The sequence below is a fragment of the Struthio camelus genome, chromosome 6 (assembly GCF_040807025.1).
Source record: "Struthio camelus isolate bStrCam1 chromosome 6, bStrCam1.hap1, whole genome shotgun sequence".
In the NCBI taxonomy this organism is placed as follows: domain Eukaryota; kingdom Metazoa; phylum Chordata; class Aves; order Struthioniformes; family Struthionidae; genus Struthio; species Struthio camelus.
This window is the reverse complement of record NC_090947.1, coordinates 10,821,967-10,833,273: the sequence shown is the minus strand read 5'-3', so window position 1 is coordinate 10,833,273 and position 11,307 is coordinate 10,821,967.

The window sequence follows — 11,307 nt, the reverse complement described above, 5'->3', positions numbered from 1 at the left end:
GTCAGCCATAGTGTCTTGTGTTCTCTCTGTGCAGTGCGTACTCATTTTAAAGTGGCAATGTAGCAGCATTCCTAGTATGAAAGCCCAGTTTGTACGTGTGAATTCCCCCAGGCACCTTAGTGCCTGTCAGATAGTACCAAATCTTGGTCTTGTATTTGCATTTCAAAGTATGTTTATCATGTTGATTGTGATTCCTTTCTCTTCTGTCCCAGTGTTATTCTGATTAATTTGAGGGTCCAATTCCGCTTTCTCCATCCAGTCGTTAAGGCATGTTCTAGCTTAACCTTACCCTCACTTCGGGTTGTACTTACTTACTGAATTACTTTCAGATCTCCTCTTACAGCTGGAAAGCTGCTTAGTACTAGCACTCACATTGACACAATAGTGATGATATTCTTTCAAATCTTAATGAGTCTTGTGTTTCTCCTTAGTTGTGTAGCTTGGTTATACTTGGTTTCTGTTCCATGTGCTTCACCTTCATCAGCTGCAGGTGAGGGCCTTTGAGATTCTTTATAGGCTGGACTGACATGATGGCTCCCACCTTGATGTGCTGAGATACAAGTTTGTGCAAGGGGAAGTGCTTCTGGCTTCATCCCTTCCTCTCACATGGACGTGACAGCTTGGTCTCTAAGCTCTGGACCATGCATAGGCACAGGAAGAGGTACACGGCTGTCAGAAAAGCAAGCATCACCTACACAGCTGTTCTTTCATTTCTCCAAGGGAAAAGCAGCTGAGCCGAATGGAGTTGTACAGTGAGTGATGACCCAGTTTGCAATAAGTCATAGGTATTTACCTCCTTGTCTTTCACCTTTCTTTTCTGCTGTTGATTTGCTGTCTTTTCATTTTTCTTTCAACCATGCCAAATAGAGTAGAGGTTGAGTAAGTCACTGTGCACAACTACAGCTCTGTTTGAAACACTCCCTTTGCCACAGTTCTGTCTCATAAGTATGTTATCCGAATCCAATGACATATGCTTTTCCTAGGCCTTGCTCCCACTGAAGTTGATAGGAAAATTATTGCTGGCTTTAATGGGAGCAGACTGAGTGTAGTTTTTCTGCTGCCTTTGAAGTCATTCCATTAGAAATAGAGGAGAGCTAAAATTAGACACACTGTGTTTTCTCTTGTGTGCCGTTTCCTCCTTCCCTCGTGGTCACAGAACAGGGCTCTTGATAGTGAGCTTGGTACTGTAATGTTCAGAAAATGGGAGGGAAAGGGACAGGACAAGCATAGCAAAGTGTATGTGTAAACAAGGTCAGATCCCAGTGACACCAGGCTGTCAGGACGAGATTGTCCACCTGGACAAATCTGCCCTTTTGGCAACAGAAGCCTTCCATCCTTGATTTGCTGCTGTTGCAGGGTCACCTGGTAGAGAAGATGGCATTTCGGCAAGGGTACATCTCTCTGCCTCCAGGACATGAGAGATTCAGCATGTGTCAAGTGATGACTTTAATGAATTTTTTCCACTAGATTGTATTTTGCACTTGACAGTAGCCTCTTAAATAGCAAGCGGTACTGACACTCTAATTTGTATTTGAGGGAAGAATCTTGAGTTTCCAAGATCAGAATGGAAGTCAAACATTCTTAAGCCTGCAGAGATTTCACAATCTGACTGGTGAAGCGTAGGGGAGGCTGCCCAGGTAAAGCTATGTTAAAGCAGATCAGCTACAGGCTTCTCTGCCTTATGCTAATTACCAGCTGACGCATGCCTAGGAAATGTCTTGACTAGTCCCTCTTTTCTAAACTTTTTGGAACCACATGACAGCTGTTCAGTACTAGCTGTCAGATATGGATACTAAAGCCTCTGCAGTGCAATGCGAGTATGTGGGTAGCCTTGTTAAAGCCCATGGGTGTGTCAGAATACCAATTTCTGCGTTCACTGACGTTATTACTGATTCAGGACCTTCAAGCTTCATATATGCAGTACAGCCAAGCAAGATCATTACTGGAGGTGTTAGTTTTTAAAATGTGTGCATGGTTTTATGAACTGAGAACTGATGAATATGAATAGTGAGTTGTTTTGGTTTTTGTTGTTTTTACTTTTGGAGGGAACAGGGCATGAGAGACTGCAATATAAAGCAAAGAAAAAGCCGATCACAAAATGGGTTTGTGTAGTCTGTAATTCATGTAATGCAAGGCATTGACCGTTAAACAGGTGAACATCTAATTACTGCTGATCTGAGCTGGATGGTGCTGGCTTGAGCTGAGTGGAAATTAAATCATGAAGAGGTCTGCCTTGGATTGCCAGTCACCTGAAATCTCTCATTTCTTGTATGGTCAAAGTACACATATTATTAAGATCTATAATGAGCTCAGTTAGACACGTTCTGCTTTTAAATTACCAGTAGGATGACTGTCTTTTAGCTCTGTCTCAAGCCTACCCCCCTATAGCAGGACCTCCTTAGCCGTTAGCCTGTTCCCTTCTTTTTTGTCGTTATTGCTCATCAAGTCAGCCTTTTTCTCTGAGGTAGCAGGTGTTTTTTCATAAATGCCAGGTGGAACCAGCTATTTTTTTAAACCCCTTTTCTTTTGTTCCCCAGGACTGCTTTTACTAAAAACCCAAAGAATTAGCACTTTCCCAAGTATTTACAGAGCTGCCACCACAGCTTCTACCCTTAAGAGTCATAGGAAATAGCTGATCCTCTGGGTGCAGTGTGCACTGCTCATTGATATAGATTAGGATTTCCATTATTAACGCATAGAATTTTGTATGGCCTTCTGCTGAGAAGCTCTTCCAAAAGGCACCATTCCTGCTGCTGTAGTTGAATCTCTACCCCCGAGAGCATGGTGTAACCCAGTGGTGAGAGAACTAAGCTACATGACTTCACTCTTACTGTAAGGCTGCAGTCCTCTGTCCGAGAGGGTAGTGAAACATTTGTACAGCTACTTGGAAAGATGGTAGGTTTACCACGGCTTGGTAAATTAATTTACAATTTAATTGATACATAAAATTTCTGTGTTCACTCAAGCATTAATTTAGCCAATTGTGTGAGCACAAAAGGCCTAATTGTTTTCACGTTAACTTCTATGCTGCTTTACTAAGACAATGCCTCTTCAAGTTACATTCCCATTGCGTAATCTTCCCTTAGTGCTAAAATTTTTATTGAACTTTCACTAGACATCTGTTTAATAAAGAACCCTCCCTATACCGTTTGAGTGCAGCATGAGCTACAGAGTAAAGAGGGTTTAATTAGGTCTGTAGTGTTGCTTGGTTTCTCCTTAGCTGATTTGTTGGACTTTGTGGTTTGCAAGAGCTTTTGTGGGGAGTTTGGAATCCCTTTCTGATCTCTTTTAAATTCTTGTTTGCATTCACAATAGGCTGCTTGTTTTAGTAGTCTTCTATATTTTTCCGTACTGCACTGTATTTCCTGTTTTCTTTGTGGGTAGCACCATATGTAATTGTTTTACTATTCTTGCCTTCTTCCTGAATGATTTGGGGGACTATTTTGGAGCCTTTCTTCAGATATGCATCCCTTTCTCAAGGTAGCTCTCTGTGTTCCCCCTTTAGAGTCCTGAACAGTGCTAGTTTGAAATCCGCGTATGCACTTTCATGTTTATTGCCGTTCTTCTTGCCCACATTTCTGTTGTGTTTTCTTTGTGAAGTCCTGACAGTGCTATTGCAGTGTGCCTTAATTGAGTCCATGGTAATTTGGAGCATAAAGTAATCCAAAGGAAATGGCTTGATGCTATCACTTCAGCTGTTTTTAAGCTGCTAGTCCTGATTTTTTAAGACCACATCTAGATAAATATTTTTTTCCAAATACTGTGTCCAGCATAATCTTCATAAAGCAAATCAATGACTGAATTTGTAATTTTTGTCATCAGGGCCCCAAATGCTCAAGGTGCTTCCTGCTTTGTATTCACAGGACGGAAGTCACACACAGTTAAAATCCTGTCATTTTAACATGCATTATTTTATTAAGTCATATTTTATTCATATGCCTCTTCTCATTCGGGGTTTTCTGGTGTGCTTCAAACACTTGCATGATACTGCTGCAGTCTACTGTAGTAGCTTGACTTAGATTAATGTTTTATGCTTCTTAGTTGTGAAACATCTATGTTCTTGTGTTTTAACTACTGTGTTTTCTACACTTCCCCTCTTCTGGTTTTTATTCCCCTAGAAATTGTCCAAAAGGATTATATTTTTAGTGGGCATTTAAACGTCTGGTCCTTAATGCAGGTCAATGATCTTAAATAGGAAACGCTCTGTTTTTAGGAGATTTTAATGTAATATGGTTATTGTCATTTGTTTAAGTAGGTTTTTGTATTTTCCATCCCATTGTTCATAATGCCGAATTCCATTCCAATATTCTTAATGATGATTTCCACCAATGCAAGTGAGAGTGACACCAAGTAAATGTGGACAAAAAGTCACTTTGAGAGAAGAGCAGTGCTGTCCCTGGGAAGAGAGCACTGAAAAGCAATTTGGATTTGTAATTCTTCCCAGTTTTTGTTCTCCCAGGCAAGAGTGGACCTCTGTACTCTACGGAATTTCTTCAGAAAGAGTATACAAGCTACCACACAATTGATGCTATACTAGGATGGGTTTGCCAATTGATAGATGATGTTCTGTAGATTTCAGATTATATCTAATAATTGATCTTGTGAAAGGACTTTTTCAGAGTGACATCTACAGGTCATGATAAATAGGGTTTGAGACTTCATATTGCAGAAGAGGATAATTATAAAGAGCTATTTTTTTCTAACGTACTTAGCATCCTGTCTGGACACAAAGGCCACATCTAGTTACCTGCTTAAATGCATACTTTGCTTTAAGTAGGCTATGGTGAGACAGTATGTGTGCTGAAGTTAAGCATTTGCTTTGTTAAATGAAGGCCAAATTCACTTCATAGGGTTGATCCCTAATGAGGCAAACAAATCATAACTGTAACTGAACGAGTACCTTCAGATCAAATCTTCCTAGTTGGACTTCTATGAAGCATTGGAATATACCTTTTATAATTGGCTGCAACAAACTGAAACGCTGAATTTCACAGCATCTTCTGGGAAAGGAAGCAGAAAATAAATCACTTGTAGATCTTTATACCAGAGTGTCAGACGTTTTCAAAGACCCTGATCCTGACATTGCAATAGAGGCTCAGCTCTTTGAGCTGTTTTAAGTCTGAATGTGCACTGAGTGTGTTGAGTTTGACTCTCAAACTGATATTACTTTCTATGAAAAAAAGGAAGTGGTAAATTGAAAACTGTATACCGTTGTGAATAACATTGAAAATTTGCTCTTGCTAATGTTCTTACAGAGTGCAAGTTCCATTGTATATTGGAACAAAACAGCTAAATAGGTCTTCATAGCTGTAACAGGTAACAGATATTGCTGTTGCAGGATAGGAATGAATTAAAATGTGTTATTTTCTGGAGAGCATTCTGTTACATGCTGCAGGCAGTGGAAGTCTAATCCTGCTGAATCATATCTTTTCATGACTTTCCACTTGTGTACTGTCAGATTTTCTCTGTATAGCAAGAAAGACAAAAAATAGCCTAATTTAAAAAAAAAAAGTTTATAGTCTATAGGACATATGTTAAAGTTTTCAAAATAGGCACTGTAATACAGGAACTCAAATCCTAGTTTCCAAAAGAAAGTATATAGGACTCAGACTCTTAAACAAGGGACTCAGACTCTTAAACAAGGGACTTAGGATTTCTCGGTTGCTCATACACTTAAACGTTTGGACTCTTTTAAGAAAAGAAGAAAAAGCCCTCTGCTTTTTTCCAAAAGCCGGAGTTTTTCATTGACTTAGTGAATGGTATCAAGCAGTTGCACTGCTGAAGTCAGCTCACAGAGGACATGACTCAGAACCCATTCAGAGTCTTATAAATGACTCCCTTTGATTTCAGCCTGCTTTAGAGTATGCTGCAGCTCACTGAGGAGCCTGGGCACTCAACAATGTAAGGTGCTGTAGAGCATACTGTCCCCAGTCCTACAGAGTACTTTAGCAGGAGTACCATGGAGTCGCCTAGCTTTACTCTTGCTCTTTAAATTTTGCATGTGTCTAGGAATTTTGTTCATTTTTCAGAGTTATAGCCAGAGTGCCTGCCAGATTGCAAGCATTGTAATTCCAGTTTTAGGTTCTTTTTAAAAATCTGAGTCTTAATTCTCAATTTGACACGATTTCTTAAGAACAACTTGGAACATGTTCTTGAGTCTTACCCTGCACGTTACTGTCACATAATGGGATCAATGACTTTCCTCTCTTCCTCTGAGTGCAGTTCAAAACCCAGCTTTGTATGACTCTCTGAGCGGCAGACCTCTCCAAACCAGGTCTCCCCAAGAATCAAATTGCCCAGTGTTTGTGCTTTGCATACTTCCCTGACCCATATACTAGACTAAAGCTTCCTGTTCTAATATTGATTTAAGACTGAAGTGTCAGTGGCTTGTTTTTCTACGTTGTAATTCTCTTTCCTGTTTCGCAGTCGTCTGGGATGTGCAGAGAGCCAAATTCAGACTTCCTGGCAGTCAAGATAAGAGGAGACAAAAGGCATATGTGGAACAGTGATGTAAAGGGCCAGAGCCTGAATTGCAGTGCAACACATAGAGTATTTTGCTTCAGCAATCTAATTACGTGGTATACTGCACAACTAGCCAAAAGAGAAGAAACGCAGCACTCATTCTCTTGCAAGCCCTCTCCTTTCTTTGTTGGCTTACCTCAAAGCTTCATCTTCCTTATAAGCTCTGACCCAAACGTCTCATTAACTGTTCCTGAAACATTACAGAGGGAAAGCTGAAGGTACTTCCTGCTTCCTGCAGCCATCTGATCAACAGTTGTGCCCGTTTTTTGGAAAAGAGAAAATAGTCCATGGTGACAAAAACTCACCATGCAGTAAGCAGCCCGCCACTGTTTAGCTTGGTCTCTGTGCTTGAACCAGTGGTTGGGTGGCCTGCTGTCTACAGATAAATTTTGTTATGTCAGATCATTATCTTAATAATTGATGGTATCCTGGCATTACATGCTGATGTCCCAGTATTGCTGACCACAAGCAATCAAAAATCCTGGAAGTGGCTTTGTAAAACTTTGTAAGTTTGTAAAATGTACTTGAAAAACAAAACAAACCCTGACACCTGACTGCTTTTGGTTTGTTTTATTTGAGCTTTCTGAGCTCGTTAAAGGTGCCTTTTTTTTTTTGAAGCTTTTCTCTGCAACACTGAAGGCTAGAATTGTGTATCTTGTGTATCTTCCAGTGCCTCTGGGGCTGTCTCCAGTGCACATACTTCTAAGAAGTTGGGTTTTAAGATCTGTGTGAAGCACAATAATAATCATAGGAGTTGAGAGCAGAGCTGACTCATGTTTGCAGTTGGAGAGTTTATACAAGCATGAGCTAGCTGACCAGCCCTACCTGTGGCAACAAAAAAGACTTTAGATCTTTTCATCTGTGTATTGGCACCTGCGATTCTATTTTCACTTTCATGAGTGCCGTTGTACCTTACTTTAATGAGATGGTGGCAGCCTTGTCCAAGCTATAGCTCTAATCTTGTTAGCACTTGGTGAGCCAAAGCTACTTACATGCAGTTCTGCCTACTGCTGTCTCCTGAGGTTCCAACTTTTCACCTTTTCTGGCTTAGGGGAGTATTAAAGTGCTGTAAGGAGCTTACCTTGTGTACTTTCTCCAGTCTTATTTAGAAAGGGAAAAGATCTCAGATCCTGACCCAGGAGAATTTGGATACACTGGGAACAGAGAGAGTATTCCTCTCAGTATTCCTCTTTAAAACAATAATTGATGATTAACAAAACTGACCACTAGTTATTAAAACTACATCTCTCAAAGGGTCAGGGTATATAACACCTTCTTGGATATAAACAAGATCAATACCTGGCTTTTTTAGGGGGTAGGAAGCTCAGAGTGCAGAAAGATGCTTTGCTCCTATATGGCAAACTTCCTGAAAATGTTTGATGCACAAATGAAAAAAAATATGACTTTATTTAAATTACCCAGTTTGAATTCCTCTGTCTCCAATATTCCAGACAATTTTTATAATTGTTATATAACTTACTTCTCACTAGACAAAAAAACAGGCTGCACAATGGAACTGGATCACTTTTTTAATAAACAGAAAATTGCCTTGACCAGTTTAATTCCTGGCCTAGACTAAAATCTATATGGCTCATGCATATGCATGTGTATATGTACATTTATACACAGCTGTGAAAGGTTGGAGGAATTAAGACAGACTCTGAAGTAATTTAGGGAATTTTTAAAGAATAAATTTCTAACCCTAAGCTCTCGCTGTTACGTGGAATTTGCATTACCACTGGTAGACATTTGACTGAAAGAGGCAGGTCCCAAGATCAAAAAGGGTTTTTTGGAGGATAGCCTAAAGGTAACTGGGATCAAATTGTTAGGCATGTTGTTATTGGTTAATGTGACTGTTAGGATCTGGAAGAAGGTTATCTTTATGACCCCAAGGCTGTGCTGTTGGCTGCCTGCATAATTAAACATCCCTTTGTGGAGGTCTATGCATAGTCATTTTAGTTTCAATTGAACTTTAGGTTGATAAATCTATTTGATAACGCTGTTAAAATGGCTTATCTTTATTCTTTTTTTTATTCTTTAAACCCCCTCCCTTTTTTTTTCTTTTTTTTCTTTTTTTTTTTTTAACCACAAGACAGCCACAGTTTTTGCTGGACATTAGTTTTAGCATCATCCATTTGAAATGCTTATGTGTCAGGTGTTGCAGAGAAATGGTGGATGTCAGTGTTGTGCTGAAGCTATCAATCAGTTAGGATCACGGGTTTTGAGATGTGCTGTTTTAAGCGATGCAGGGCCCTAACTCTCTTCTGACCTGTACCAGCTGGGCTTATCTAGTTCATAAGGGGGGGTGGGGGGGGTGGGGGGGGTCAGACCAAACATGATATGTAACTCTTTCCTGAAGTGCTTGTATTTCACATAGTGACGCAGCAGAGGCAAGGAACGGAGCAACAGCGTTTCAGAGTAACTGGCTTTACAGATTAGGGAACCTTGCCTGGGAAAGAAATGAAGCACAGGATGTAATTAGGTTGGTTGGAAAGAAAGCTGCCCTGAAATACTGGAAGGACAGTGCAGCTCCAGTTGAGGCAGATGCGTTTGCATGCTTCTCCCAGATGACTTCCTGTGATTAGACTGCATTGACTCAGGCTGAAGAAGAAAGGGATTCTTGAAAGACATTTTTGGAAAGTTGTTATTGTTTCTGTATGGAAAGCGTATGTTTCTCCTTAGCATCACAGTTGCATTCTGTGTGTCTGCATTCACTTACTTGAATTGACTGTTTATGAAGACTATGAAATGCTCCCTGGTGGTAGCGTTTATCCATTCCCAGTTTCTTCCAGGGACATGAATTGCCTTGCCTGTAAACATAACTCCTGGAGCTGGAAGTACGAGGGAGAATGGGTTTGTGGGTGGGCTCTTTGATATTGCCAGAATCTGCAGAATACCTTTGTGCCACATATCTGAAGATTCTACCTGAATTTTTGCTCAGAAGGGAAAAGGGAAGATTTACTGAGCAGCAAGGAAGAGCTCGAACAAGTGCAAGGAAAATATCACAGTGTACAACGTCTCTAACCTGACAAGTCCTGGCAGCTAGATGCGGAGTTGTGTCTCCTTCATAATGTGATGATTAATTAATTGCACAGGATTGTGATGTAAACTCAAGTCTATCCTTCTAAAACGTTCTTGCCTAAACTAAGGCTTTTGATGTTCCCAGTACAAACAATTGCTGTGAATGCGGTGCAAACAGTCACCCCTCACTTAAAAGACTGAGGCGGTGATTTTCTCCAGTGATAGATGTGAACAATACTAACATCATGGACTGTCCAGTGTTAAATTTTTGAATTTGGTTTGCTTGCTTGCTTACATTGTGGGCTAAGTGCAGTTAACTTCCTTAAGGAAACATTTCTTTGGATCTGGTAGAAGGCACTAATACCATTTTTGACTTGAAAGTGCAAACATATTGATCTCTGGATGGATGGATGTGCACAACTGTCAATGGTTAAAGATTGTTCAAAATTACTTTTTCATTATTTTACATTAAAATTCAGGTGGTTTGAATTTAGACCAAATTAATCTTTGCTGTAACTTAGAGATAACTTTGGCTTTGTGTATTTATGGAATTGTCCTGTTGTTCATTCATGTAGATGCTAGGAAAGAGTATTCAAGTACTGAGGTAGTTTAACTGAAAACTGGTAAATTAAATATTTGGCTGTTTTGATAATCATCATATTTTTCCATCCGTGAAAAACCGTCTAATGTTTGGTCACGGTGTCAAAAGCCTTCCTGGGTAAGTAGAGCACATGACTTATAAGGGAGCAAATACTGGGCAAAAAGTATCAGCATACATTTCTATAGAAGAAAAATGTAACTCAAATAATATTTTAAAAATTACTTCTCTGTACTCTTTTCTCTGTAGATCAGTATGTGAAAATTGTGAGCCTGGTTTATCGTTAAAGGAAGGTAGGCTGGTGCATTGTTTCCTCCTCCTCAGCCACTTTGAACTCTTTTATGTTGCTCCTGTTATCCAAAGTTGTAGATACCTGGAAAATGGAAAGACTGTCATGTGGTTTATAGGGTGACCAGTCACACCTGACAGATAATTGTTAGTGATCTTTTTCCTGTGAACAAATGCTTTTGTACATGAACAATGTTGATAACACAATTATAAAAAATATGCTTAATTCAGAGGTAATTCAAAAGACAACATTCGTCTTTGTTTTTTTGTTCTAAGTAATTTGTCTTAGCAGTAGATGCTTATATAAGTGTTGATAGAGGACTACAAACTGATGTTTATTTTCATACAAAATTTGATAAGGATACTCTTACTGTGATCTTGGAAATATTTATAATCACTCCTGTCAGTAGGAATTATTTTGCCCTTCTGTGCAACTAATATAAGAAGTAGTTTCATAAGGCAAGGCAACTGTTTAGAAAAGGAAATTAAATAGAAATGCTGTGTAATTTAAGAAGCTGTAGGCAAAACTTAAATTAGCAGGCAGCTCTCATGCAGGATGAAATGTTGCAAGGTCACCGTGTCCTCCATGCCTCTTATTTGCTTAAAGAATTTCAGGAATCCTTGATTATGGTCAGAAATAAGGACTTCTTATCTGAATTACAGCATATATCAGCATGATGCCCTTAACATTATGTTTTGGGATTAGATCTTGAAAAGTGAGGAAGACTTGAAGACTCATCTTCATAAAAGGGTTTCATACTTTTTCTTTTCCCTGATATTTGATCAAATCCTTTTCAAAATATCCCTTTAAAACTCCTATTTCCTTGTACTGATGTATCATAAATCAATTTAAAAAACTCAAATACTGGGAAGGAGAT